Below are 15,237 nucleotides of genomic sequence, written 5' to 3'. Positions count from 1 at the left end.
AGTAATAACAAACATGGTGACGACAGAGGAGGTTTTACTAATGTGGATACTAATGTTAATATTGAAAAGGGTAGTTGTCGTAAATATGTCGGTAGTTTTTCACTAACTTTGAATATTTTGAAAAGTATTTCTGGAAATTATTCTGTTCAAATCTCAACACTGCCTCCATGGTTCCCAGTGGTACTGCTCTGTTTCATCCGTATGGGTACGTATCCGCTAGCTCCCGGAAAACAGTCAAAATTTGGCACGTAATGTACAGAACGCTCCGTTCATATCCGTCTGCGTTTTTAACGTAGAGCATAAATGAGCTCTAAGGTGCCGTAAAGTAATGGTACTAATTTAAGTAATAATGTTCAACCTTCTAGATGTGGTAGTTTTTAAAACATATTAGTCTATATTTTATAAGTACTGACATAAAAATTGTTTGGTAAATCATTCTTTAAAATTTAAACGACAATTAATGTATTAATACCGAAGTTAGTAAATGCTTCATTCCTGTTTTTAGCTTAATTTCTAGTCAACTGTCATGGGCATAGCAATGTGATTGTAACTCTATTGTATTCCAAATTTACTAATATCTCCCAAAATATTGTACCTATCAACTTGCTGTTTTCACTAGTATCTTCCTTGACCAGAAATACATAAATATGCCAAACCACAGCAGTCAGCTCTTTACAGATTTTGTGTAATGCCCGAGACACACACACAAGCACACACAAACAGTCTACTTCCCTTTTATAATATAGATAATGTATATACTGACAGGTATCTGGATCAGCACTTAAGTTGTTCTAATGTTCTAAAAGTGATCTTCTAATGTTCTAAAATACATGTTCCGGTCGCCTTTTATGTGTTTTTCTTGGATTTTTTTTTTAATTTTTACTTGGTAAGGAACCAAATATGGTAACTTCATTAACATTGATTTTCTACTTGACAATAAAAAATGTAGAAAATTTTCACTATAAGTACTAAAGTACTGTTATGTTCTCCAATAACAAACTAAAATTGAAATTTTGAATTTCAGAGTATTTCTATGAGTGAACATAACCCTATAACGCCAAATGTATCATATTTGATACATGAGTTTTGAAGCCCTCTACATGATCAGTGTGATTTTTTTTTTTTTTTTTCTTGAAAAACCTGATGGATACAATTAGATACATGCAATACACGAATAATATATCAGGGGGGAGGAATTTGTTTACCAGTGGCCTTTCTAATTTCACAGAACTGGAATTTTCTGTCAGTGTTTTAATGGTTCAGGCTTTACAGGGTTAAATAGGAAATAACTATGAATGTCATTAAGAACAAATTGATTGGAAAAAGTGAAGGAAAACTATAACACTGGTCAACAAAAAAAATATTGTTTAAGTTTTTTGAGCTGATTTAGGATAATTTTGGTGTGCTGAATCCGAAAATCACATTAATTTTGCTCAATCAGGTCAACTTTCTGAACTATGCTACATATTGGCTTTTTAACATGTTTGCTTACATTTATGGGTATTTTCACATCATATGATACAAAATTCTTTCATATTTCTTGCAATAAACAAGTTCTGAAGATTTTACTTTTGCCAATTTATGATTAATGTTTTTTTTAATATTACAGGTGAATGAAATGGCTTCGACTAGAACACAGGTGTCAAATATGCGGCCCGGGGGCCAAAACCGGCCCGCCAAAGGTTCCAATCTGGCCCGCAGGATGAATTTGTAAAGTGCAAGTTAGGACATCAAACTCAAAAAAAAAAATCATAATAACCTATAAATAATGACAACACCATTTTTTTCTTTGTTTTAGTGCAAAAAACATTAAATTATGAAAATGTTTACATTAACAAACTATCCTTTAACAATAAAATGTGAATAACCTGAACAAATATGAGCAACCAGAAAATGTCTAAAGAAAATTAAATGCAATTTTAAGTGCAAGTTTAACAATATTTTACCTGTTATTAAATATTTTGTGCCTTTGAAGATCTGATCTGTAATGCATATGTATAAATGATAAGTTGAGGCCTAATATTGATAAAATTGTACTTATATATCTTAACAAATTCTGTTTTTTTCAGGTTATTCACATCCTTTCTGTTTGGATAGTTTGTCAATGTCAATACTGGCATAACTGAATGTTGTTTTTTGCACTAAAACAATTTGGAGTTTATTGGCTATCATGCTATTATTTTACTGGTCCGGCCCCACTTCAGATTAAATTTGGCTGTATGCGGCCCCCGAAAGAAAATGAGTTTGACACCCCTGGACTAGAAGATCTTGCAAAAATAAGCCTGACATATTCTGCTGCATCTGCGGTGAATACACCATTGTACCTAACAGGAATCAGGTCACAAGTTTCATAAAGTGTGCTTACCAGTCTTATTTTGGTATTAATTATTATATTTTGTGAGAAGATCAAAATTTTCTAAATCAAATTAGCAAAAAAAACCTGACCTGATTGAGAAAAACAGATGTCATTTTTGGATTTAGCTTTGCAAAATGGTCCTAATTCAGCTGAACAAACCTAGACAACTTGCAAAAAACGTTTTTTTGTAACCCAGTGTAATCAAAGCACTGTGTGTACTGTCGTCAGAGGTTGATAGAGACACTATTACATAGTGTTGTAATAATAATACCATTGTTGTAATATTTTCTGTCTAAAATATCTTATATGTATTTATGAGAATTCATTTTTTGGCAGAATATTTATGTAGTCAATGCAAACAGCTTATTCAGAAAAAAAGTATTTTCATTTCCCCCATGTACATGTATAATGTTTTGGAAAAAGCATGCAGATTCACTCTTTCATTCCATAATTTTTCAAAATTTGTGATTTTGCTGCTTTTTTTTTAAAGCATTGTTCACATCGGACTAGTTCATTCGTGTGATGCATTGACGCATTATAAGCTAACTAACTACGCAAACTTTTTTTTCTCTCTCTTTTACTCTCCCTGGTTTTGAATTCAAGGTTCATCTTTTACAGAAGATAATTGTTGAGAGACAAAAAAGAAAAAAAAAAAAACGTTCCCTGGCGGCCATGCATATCATTCATCTTCTAAGTTGTCATTCTTTTGAAGGAGTTAAGTTCTCTCTTTTCAGTAAATATCATCGCTCTGTCATGACTTAAGTGTCCTGAATTTACTTCTAAAACTTTCATTTATCATCACCGTTAAAGCCTTCACGGGAAATAAGCTGAATAAATGTACAAATTACAGACATGATAAGTTTGAACGGAATTAAAACCACAGACGGTCTCTGTAATTTTGAAAAATTGCCACATGTTAACACCGGCCCTATGCAAAATGATGCTTGGTATAAATTTGCACATTGAATGGGGGGGGGGGGTTACAGAAACACACCCAGAGATTTATATCTAGCAAATAGCCCCCATTAAAAATACACAGAATCATCACACAATCTCTATATACATAAGTCATGACTCAATACAACACAATATTATATGAATTATAATGTATCAGGATTTGTATTTGTACCACCACAAACACAGCATGACTAATCCTTTATCGGGCAAGTGACTAATTATGGTAATTTTCGCACACATTACAAAACAGTAACAGCAACAGTTCCAGTGAGGGGACAATCTCTGGTCCAATGTGGTCTACAGGGTCTACAACAGGGGTGTCCAACTCATTTTAGTTCAGGGGCCACATTCAGCTTAATTTGATCTGAAGTGGGCCGAAGCAGTAAAATCATAACATAATTATATATATATATATATATAAATAATGCCAACTCCAAGATTTTCTCTATGTTTTAGAGTGAAAAACGTAAAATTAAACAATAAAAATGTTTACATCTACCAACTATCCTTTCAAACAATGTGAATAACATGAACAAACTGAAAAAAAAAAAAAAAAGTGTAATTTTAGCAATATTCTGCCGCAGTTTATCATTTCCACATGTTTATTATAACTTACAGATCACAGCGGATCTACTAATACACAAAACATTTAATATCAGGCAGAATATTGTTAAAAATTTTACTTACTTCTCTTAAAATATTTCAGGTTGTTCATATTTGTTCAGGTTATTCACATTTTTTTTGGTGAAATTATACTTCATTTTAGTCTAAATACATGGAAATATTTACATTTACTAAGACAGAAATGTAACCCTTTCATGCATAGAGGTCACTACAGTGGACAGCTATTCTACTGCTATTCTCTTGTATATTCATGGGTTTTATTGTTTTAGTTCCATATCAGCCAACACAGTGGACACTTATGCATCATCCCATACAATGCATTTCATACCGTTACTGTAACTATGCTGTTCTTGATAAACCTGATCTGCAGTAACATGTTTTAGTGTAAATCAACAAACAAAATAGTTTTTTTTTTTTTTTTTGCAAATTATCTCCATGAAATGAATAATAACTAGTATTAAAGTATGTTAAAATGTGGGAAAACATCTGATTAGCAGCATTAAAAATGTTTTTATTGCATACTTTTCCATAGCACTTTCTGATATTAGGTTTTAAATACACGTTTCTTTGCTTGAAAAATTAAATGCATGGGGTCCGGCTGAGTGGACAGTTTTGTAACTCCTTAAAAAAAAAAAAAAAAAAAAAAAAAAAAACTAAATTGCATGTTTTTTTCATGCCTAAAGAGCAATAAAAACACACAAATATTGTGACCAAGGTTCTCATAATTGCATGAAAGGGTTAAAGTTGTGAGTATTTATAGGTTATTATGATAGTATTTAACTGGTCTGACCCACTTTAGATCATATTGGTCTAAGGGGCCGTTTACAAATTACAGACATGGTAAGTTTGAACGGAATTAAAACCACAGACGGTCTCTGTAATTTTGACAAATTGCCACATGTTAACACCGTAGGATTCAGTCGACTCCGTGAAGATTTCATCGCGGATTAGCCTTCTGTTAACATGGAAACGGTGCCTAGAGTGCCTGAATCCGGAAACTTTTGATACCAGGGTCCAGGGTGGAATGTTATCGATACGCTCCATATTTCAGCTCCGTGTTAACGCGAGTCGGAGCGTTCCGGGGTAATTTATGACGTCACCGCATGCGCGCGCAGCCAAGAACCGCCAGTTAACCCACTCTAGGCCAGTTGGTGGCGGTAATGCGCCTCCAAGCTGGTTAGCCAGCCTCTATGACACAATAAAGCTGCAGAAAAAGAAGGAACAACCACAACAACAATGGCCGGTTTCAGAACAACATACGTGCTGCTAACTGTGCTCAGTTTGCTGTCGCTTCTCCACCAAAAGTTAGACTTACAGCGTCTACACTCTTACCAGCGGAGATGCAGTTCTTATATTATGTTGTTTGTAAATAGTGTTGTCCGCCTCGTCTTCTTCTTCTCCTCATTTAAAGGCTGTCTAAACCGGAAATCGTTTGTGCGCAGGCGCGTGTTTTACCGCCACTGTTTCACTACAGCTCTACATCGCTAGCTACTGGTCTGGCATGGCCACTACAGCGTATTCAGCCGTCCTCGCGGACTCATGTTAACGCAGATCGTTATCATAGCGGCTTCGTCTTAACGCGGAATGATTTTATAACGCAAAAGAGAAATCTTTGCGGAATTAGATCCTAGTGTTGACATGTAAACGTACCCTAAATGTGGAACCTGAAGTAAAATGATTAATATCTTCAGTGTAAATTTGCATTTCACAACTTCATCCCAAGGGACGAACTGGACCCTTTGGCGGGCCGGATTTGGCCCCCGGGCCTCATGTTTTACACCTGTGGTCTACAAGGTCCACCTCTGCATGTACAGTGAGTGGACCTGCTTTGTTGTGGCCCGTTTCCACTGCGTGGTATCGGTTCGACTCGACTCAGTTCGGCTTTTTTGCATTTCCATTACGAAAAAGGACCTGGAATCTGGTACCCGGTACTAGTTTTTAGGTATCACCTCCGCTGAGGTTCCAAGCGATACTAAACCGTGACGTATAAACACTTCAAACCACTGATTGGTCAGATAGTTTTCTGTTTGACCCGCCGTTCTACAAAAAACAAATGCGGAAGTTGACAGTAAATATAGCGGTACATTAATCCACATGATAACAGCCCAAAACTACACCATGGTCGGTCGAGGAGATTCAGTCTTTGGTGGCCGATATAAAAATTCAAACGAGACAACACGCAACGAGCGAGTTTTCAGCAACTCTCTGAGCAGACAAATAACGTGCCGCATCGCTATGACATCCAGGTACTGTAAAGTCAGTAGTATCCTGTAATGGAAATGGTCTCCAGGAATACCGAGTCCAGCTGAGTCGAGTCGAGCTGGTTCCACATAGTGGAAATGCAGCATTAGGTACCATGAAGTAATGGTACTAATGTAAGGAATGATGTTCAAAGGGATAATGTGGATGTGGACAGGTGTCTGGATCAGCACTTATGATTGTAGTTCACAACCTTTTTTGGTTTGTGGCCTCATTTTAACATCACTAATTTCTGGCGACCCCAGAGATTCAAAACTGAGCCTTTTTTTTTTTTGCTAAAATGAACTTGTTTTTGATCATGTAATTCTTTGCTATACTATGTTGCAAATAAATGTTAATTTTAGACGACACTTAGGCTATATAATATATATTATTATAGACGAAGGTAGAAAAGCCAGTTTGAGGTGTCCTTGGTCAGGATACATTAGTACCATGACTTCATGGTACCTAACAAAGCAGGTACACTCACTGTCCATGCAGAGGTGGACCTTACAGACCCTGTAGACCACATTGGACCTTACAGACCCTGTAGACCACATTGGACCTGAGATTGTTGACTCACTGTCCTCACTGTATTTGTCTTGTAATGCATGTGGAAATTTCCCCGAAAATAGTCACTTGCTCGATCAAAGGTTAAGATAAGATGTTCTGGATCTACCATGTAATTGTTTGTAGAAAAAGATCACACACTTTTACAAATGCAAAGATTTTGTGTCAACATTCTAATAATATTTTATTATTTGACATCACTTGTAAGATCAGAAATTTGATCTTGATGATGGATCTCCAACATCTAGTGCAATGGTTTCCAACCTTTTTTGGCTCATGACCTCATTTTAACATCACAAGTCTCTGGTGACCCCAAACATTCAAAACGGAGAGTTTTTTTTTTTTTTTTCCTAAAATTAATTTGTTTTTGATCATGTAATAGTTTGCTATACTATGTTGCAAATAACCGTTAATTTTAGACGATATATAGGCTACGCAATGTATTTAATTATGGATGGACGGAGGCAGAAAAACCAGGTTTAGATTACTGGACAAAGTGAGAATTTTATTTGGCAATGGCTACTGCCACAGTAGTGTGGCATGAAATATCAGTTTGTCTATTGTCACAGACCAATCAGATGTTAGCATTTGTACTAGAGCCAATCAGGGATACTGTTACATGAACTCATTCGCCTCTTGTTTTTTTTTTTTTTTTTTACTCATTCGCCTCTTGTTGCCACAGTACTGTGGTGATATATGGCGTACATTTCAGTGCATTCTTTGTGCATTTTGCTACCACAGTACTGTGGCAACTGATGGAAGAAACAACAAATCGATGATGGTATACAGTACAGAATAGGAATTATTGTTCTAAATACTCTATATCAGGGGTGTCAAACTCATTTTAGTTCAGGGCCCACATTCAGCCTAATATGATCTAAAGTGGGCCGGACCAGTAAAATAATATAAATAATAGGATGAGAACTGATAAATAATGTCAACTCCAAAGTTTTGTCTATGTTTTTAACTAAAAAAAAAAGAAAATTCCATAATGAAACTGTTTGCATCTACGAACAGTACTTGAACATAACATGAACAAATATGAACAACCTGGAAATTCTTAAGAAAAATGAGTGCAATGTTAACAAGTTGATCATAGTTTATCATTTATACATTTTCATTCTAACGTACAGATACACAAAACATTTAGTAACAGGCAGAATATTGTTAAAATGCCACAAACTTCTCTTAAGACGTTTCAGGTTATTCACATTATTGTAAAAGGCTAGTCTGTAAATGTAAACGTTTTTGTGTAGTTTAACTTTTTTTATATCATTCTATCAATGTCGGATTTATCTACTAGTGGCGCCCCTTGGTTTTCTATATGTTGAAAAGAAATTCACAACAGTAATAAAGTCTGGTTATGTCCTGCAATAACACGCTAAGGTTAAAATTTTGAATCAATCAATCGAAGTTTATTTATGTAGCACTTTACAACAACATAAGTGCTTTACATCTAAATGCATGATTAAATTATACGATAGCAACAGTTTAATCAAATACCATAAATACGCATAAAACAATGACAGTGATTAAAAAAAATTAAAAAAAAAAAAAAAAATCACAGATTAAAACCTAATAGTGTCTCAGTGGTACGAGTTAAAAGGACTGAATTTCAGAGGATTCCTATGAGTGAAATATAAAAGGTTAACTGTATATCACAACTAGGTAATGCTCCTTTACTTGTAATGTTTCTATGACGATGATCATAGACAGTGTAAGTCAGGGGTGTCAAACTCATTTTAGTTCAGGGGCTGCATTTGGCAAAATTTGATCTGCAGTGGGCCGAACCAGTAAAATAATAACATAATAATATATAAATAATGTCAACTTCAAATTTTTCTCTATGTTTTAGAGCAAAAAAAGTGAATTCACATTATGAACAGGTTTACATCTACAAAGTATCTTTTCAAAAGATGTGAATAACATGAACAAAATGAAAAAAATAAGTGTAATTTTAACAATATTATGCCTCAGTTTATCATTTACACATGTACATTATAACTCACGGATCACAGTGGATCTACAAATATACAAAACATCTTGTTAAAATTATACTTACTTCTCTTAAGACATTTCAGGTTGTTTATATTTGTTCAGGTTATTCACATTTTTTTTTGCAAAATTTTACTTTTTTTTGGTGGAAAAACATGAAAATATGTACATTTACAAACTGAAAAATTTGGAGTTGTCATTATTTTGACGTTATTATGATAGTATTTTACTGAATCCTGCCCACTTGAGATTGAATTGGTCTGAATTTTGGAACCTGAACTAAAAGGATTGTTAATATCTTATTTTTGCATTTCACAATTCATCCCAAGGGCCAGACTGGACCCTTTGGCGGGCCAGATTTGGCCCCCGGGCCTCATGTTTGACACCTGTGGTGTAAGTGGTAGCACATGTATCCAATCTGATTGTTCATCAATGCTGTTAATTCTGTTTTTCCATCTTTCTTTTTTTTATTGAGCCGATGATAAAAGTGAATGTCCCCTAAGGGATCAATAAAGTTAATCTATATCTGGATCAGTATCCGTATTCATAATTAATTTAAAAAATGGTAATTTCTCATCTTTTATATAATAGTATTCAGAGTCAAGCCTTACTTATAAGCAGATAAACTCAGCCTTTGGTGGTATATGTATGTTTTATGCTGTTTTCTGCAGGGGACTTCTGTTTTTGCTGATGTTATACCCAAACATCAAGAACATACATATGAAAAATGCATACAACCTCGCATGTATACGCCAAATAATGCCCGGCGAGCGGTGCAAAAAGCAGCTGCACACATTTATTTGTACCTTTACATAAACACAAACACACACACTTTGACATTTTACATGATGAAATGACAGGGGAAGAGGAGGGGGAATGTCAAGCACAATCGATGTCCTCTTGCGTTCGGGCCTATTTTGTGATGCGGAGTGACACATCACGCTGCTGTGTAGGTATGCCATTTGTAAAGATTAGATTGCGATTTGGATCGTTCCGGAGGGCACATCAGATAGAGAGTGGGAGTGGGGAGAGAGGGGGAAGACAGACGTGGCAGAGAGCAGAGAGGAAGACCGACAAACACCGACCGGGGGGGAAAAAAAAAAGAGAGACAGATCATTATTTGGCGTGTCCGACAGAGAAGCAGACAGCCTGTGTGTTGTGTGTGTTTTCTGGGCTTGCAGCTAACATCCTTTCCCTCAAAGTCCTTCTCAATAATGTAAATGTCCCTCACTGGCGGGGCCCGTCTCCTCTCTGTGCTTAATTGTTTTTGGCCTGTTTTGCCTTTTGCTCTCTTGCATTGACTCTGCACATAAGCGTCAGCCGCTTATTTTTGCACGAATTTGCACTCGTGACTGGGCTCATGATTTGGCCTCTCGGTCCCACTCTGCAGCTGTGTTGTTGTTTTATTAAAGACAGTCAGGAAATGGTCTTTAAAAAAAAAAAAAAGTTTTCTTCATCTATCAAGAAAACCACAAGGAAAGAAATGAACTAATGCATTAACCCTTTGTCCGGCAAGTGACTATTTTTGGTCATTTCTGCATGCATTACAAGACAGTGATAGCAATAGTTACAGTGACGGAACAATCTCAGGTCCAATGTGGTCTACAGGGTCTGTAAGGTCCACCTCTGCATGAACAGTGAGTGGACCTGCTGTGTTAGGTACCATGAAGTAATGGTACTAATTTAAGGAATGATGTTCAAAGGGATCATGTGGATGTGGACAGATGTCTGGATCAGCACTTATGACGGTAGTTCGCAACCTTTTTTGGTTCGTGACCTCATTTTAACGTCAAAGATTTCTGGTGACCCCAGACATTCAAAACTGAGACTTTTTTTTTTTTTTTTTTTTGCTAAAATTAACTTGTAATACTTTGCTATGCTATGTTGCAAATAAATGCTAATTTTAGACGACACTTAAGCTATATAATATATGTCGAGGCCCAAAACGGAATCTGGCCCGATTCAGAATCGGGCCGGCCCAGAATGGAATTCTATTCTAGGCCGGCCTAGAATGGAATCCTGCTGCTATAATGTTATTTTTATACCATGTTTAATGCAAATGATCCATAATTCCATAATTTGTCATAATTTTACATTTTCAGTCTTACATACCTTGAGTAACTATTGTCAATTTCAGTCGATTTCACTGTACCATATATTGGTGGGGAGTACCACTAGGTTCTATTTGTAAATAAAGTGTATTATAGTTTACAATTAAAATGTTGTTTGTTTCATTTTTTGTTCACATATTTGCAAATTCCATGTATTGATTTTTGTAATAATTTAGATCATTTGCATTAAACATGGTATAAAAATAACATTATAGCAGCAGGATTCCATTCTAGGCCAGCCTAGAATGGAATTCCATTCTGGGCCGGCCCCATTCTGAATCGGGCCAGATTCCGTTTTGGGCCTCGACATATATATTATTATGGACGAAGGCAGTTTGAGATGTCCTTGGTCAGGATACATTAGTACCATTACTTCATGGTACCTAACAAAGCAGGTACACTTACTGTCCATGCAGAGGTGGACCTTACAGACCCTAAAATTAATTTGTTTTGGATCATGTAATAGTTTGCTACACTATGTTGTAAATAAACGTTAATTTTAGACAACACTTAGGTAATATAATACAGTCTACTCTCGTTAAACCGCCCGCCGTTATACCGCCATTTTCGGTCACCGCCGACCAAAACCATTGCACAAAAATCCCCAATGCATTATTCCATTAGCTACCACCATTTCCGCCTATCGCCATCTGCCAGCCCAGTTCCATGCACAAACAACACTTATACCATTGATTTCCCGACCGTTATACCGCCAGCGTGATTGCCATCGAGTACACATAAATTTTAACAATGCACTGAAACAAACGCGCCAGACGCTGATCGCGACAAGCTACGAGTAGGTCTACGGAACGGCCACCGTTCATTTATCGCAGAACACTCAGTAGGTCAGGATGTCGGGAAGAGGACGTGGGATTAAGCCAAAGCCTCAAGATGATGGGGTGTCATTTCCCGACACGGTATAATAATGCTTAAAATGTTTCCCCACTTTAAATGATCCCTTACAACATAACAGAATCAAGATTTATTTAGAAACGCAATTAGAACGGGTTAACGGAGGCAGCATAGACATCATATAGTAAAGACATGCACATTATGGACGCAACCCGTTGTAACGCCATTTTCGCTATACCGCCAATTTGGCCGTGAACGGAAGTTGGCGGTATAACGAGAGCAGACTGTATATATTATTATGGACGAAGGTAAAAAAACAAACAGTTTGAGAATACTGCACAAAGTGAGAATTTTACTGTCCTTGGTCAGGATACATTAGTACCATTACTTCATGGTACCTAACAAAGCATGTACACTCACTGTCCATACAGAGGTGGACCTTACAGACCCTGTAGACCACATTGGACCTGAGAGTGTTGACTCACTGTCCTCACTGTATCTGTCTTGTAATGCACGCGGAAATTTCCCCGAAAATAGTCACTAGCCCGATCAAGGGTTAAGATAAGATGTTCTGGATCTACCATGTAATTGTCTGTAGAAAAAGATCCCACAGTTTTACAAATGCAAGTATTTTGTGTAAAAATTCTAATAATATTTTATTATTTGACATCAATTGTAAGATCAGAAATTTGATCTTGATGGTGGATCTCCAACATCTAGTGCAGTGGTTCCCAGTGTTTTTTTGGCTCATGGCCCCATTTTAACATCACAAATTTCTGGTGACCTCAAACATTCAAAATGGAGAGTTTTTTTTTTTTTTTGTCTAAAATTAATTTGTTTTTGATCATGTAATAGTTTGCTATATTATGTTGCAAATAAACGTTAATTTTAGACGACATGTAGGCTACACAATGTATATAATTATGGACGGAGGCAGAAAAGCCAGCTTTAGATTACTGCACAAACGGAGAATTTTATTTGGCAATGACTACTGCCACAGTACTGTGGCACAAATTATCGGTTTGTTTATTGCCACAGACCAATCAAATGTTAGCATTTGTACTAGAGACAATCAGGGATATTGTTACTTGTAAAGTGTAACTCATTCACCTCTTGTTTTTTTTGGGTTTTTTTTTCTACTCATTTGCCTCTTGTTGCCACAGTACTGTGGTGGTCTAATGTTCCAAAAGACATGTTCCTTTCACCTTACATGTTTCTCTTGTATGTTTTTAACTCTTTAAAACCTGACGTGTCATCGTTGACACACCCTGCTCATATGCAGTTTCTCTTTCACTGTTTGTGCAATTGGAAAAATTCCAGCGGTTTCTGAAACCTGAGACGTTGAGCTTTATAGGTTGTATTGGGTCATTACAGTAATTTCACTAATGCCTGTACTAGAAGTCGAAGAAAAAGCCGTGTTAGCAGAATTATATCGTGCTGTGAATTGTAAACGATTGCTAGATTTTGACAGATCAGAAAAAAAGTGCTCTGGAAAAATGGGCTTTTTATTTAGTCAAAATAAGAAAGAGAAAGTCCAGGCGGACCATTTAGGCTTAGGGTTCAAAGGGTTAAATATACTTATTTTTTTGCCACTTACGGGCAAGGAACCAAATGCGGTAACTTCATTGACCTTGATTTTCTACATAACAATACAAAATTTGGAAAAATGACACAAAAGTAACAAGTGGTTCCAGGCACAACAAACCCCACCCCTGGCACGTATTGTTGCTTATTTTGACATTGATCCAGCTGATGTCAACATATCAACTGCCTCTATATATGTGCCTCGTTTCAAGTAAACTGAAATAAAATTGATGTTTTTATAGACATTTGAAATTTGGTATGAATTCACCCAAAAGTGCTGTTACAGACATTGTGAAATTTCACCCATTACAAATAAATGGGGAAAAAAAAAGATTTAAAAAATTCAAAAAAAAATTTGAACTTTGACCTACTTTTCCCAAAATGTAATCAAATCTATTCTCAGTCACTGGCAATCTATAAACCCAGTTTGGTGTGAAATCAACCAATAGTTTTGCTGCTACAAACATGAAATTTCGCCCATTATAAGTAAATGGGAAAAAAAAAAAAGAAAAAAAAAATCATTTAAAATGTGAACTTTGACCTACTGTTTCCAAAATGTAACCAGTTATATTTTGTGTTAATGGTAATCTATAAACCCAATTTGGTATGATTTTAACCAATAGTTTGACTGTTACAAACATTTGAAATTTCGCCCATTATAAGTAAATGGAAAAAATAAATAAATAAAAAAATAAATTCATTAAAAAATGTGAACTTTGACCTACTGTTTCCAAAATGTAATCAGTTCTATTTTGGGTTAATGGCAATGTATAAACCAAATTTGGTATGAATGCAACTTATAGTTTTGCTGTTACAGACATGTGAAATTTAGCCCATTATAAGTAAATGGGGGGAAAAAAAGACTAAAAATTCATTTAAAAAAATTAAACTTTGACTTACTTTTGCCAAAATGTAATAACATCTATTCTGGGTCACTGACAATCTATAAACCCCATTTGTTATGAATTGAACCAATAGTTTTGCTGCTAGAGTGTTAACAATCAACAAACAATACCCCTTACCTCCCAATCAGAGGGCAGAGTATTAAGGTCTTGTTATGTCCTCCAATAACACAAAAGTTCAATTTTTTTTTTTTTTTTATTTATGTATTTTTATTTATATATTTTTTTAGGTTCAATTTTTTTTTTTTTTTTTAATTTCAGAGTATTTCTATGAGTGCTCTGTAAAAGGTTAATGTGGTTTTCCAATGAATACAGCCTGTAAAAATCGTATAAAATATCAAGCACCTCTATTAGATCACATCACATATGATCACATGTTTTTTATGATACAGTGTGGTTAAAAAAAAAAAAAAAGAAAGAAAGAAATTGATTATAATGAAGATCTGGTTTTCAAATATGAAAGGTTTTTCATCACTACTGATGTTTACTTCTTGGAACTTAATTAGAAATTGATTGGACACATTCATTTTAACACAGCGCATCAGCCCCATTGAACAAACACAGAGACCGATCGGCCGTAACGTTATGATAACCGATGGGTGACGTGATAATAATATGGATTGAGATCCAGTCGTTCCTCCATAGACACTTTTGGTCAATGCAGATGAGACTTCTAAGACGTTATAGACATGCTCTGACCCAGACCCTGACTCTATCAATTAAATCTAACTAGATATTCTTTTATTTTATATTTGTATATTTGTACTGTTGGTTGTGTTTTATACATTTACCTATTGTTGTAGCAATGTCTGTGCTGCTTTCTTGGGTCGGTCACTCTTTGAAAAGGTATTTTTTTTAATGTCATTGAGGATGTTCATCGCATTAAATGAAGCAGGTTGAGGTGCACAAAAATGAAGATATTTTTAGTCTCTGCCCAATGAAATAGGAACATTGTTGTGAAAAATCCGCTTTTGTAGCCTGATAATTAGTGTATGTAACTAATAACAATAGACAAAAACAAATAATGTAAGAAAAAAATTGAAGTTCC

Source organism: Sphaeramia orbicularis, chromosome 2, assembly GCF_902148855.1.
Source record: "Sphaeramia orbicularis chromosome 2, fSphaOr1.1, whole genome shotgun sequence".
NCBI lineage: Eukaryota > Metazoa > Chordata > Actinopteri > Kurtiformes > Apogonidae > Sphaeramia > Sphaeramia orbicularis.
The sequence above is the reverse complement of the archived record's forward strand: the minus strand, read 5'-3'. Positions refer to the sequence as shown.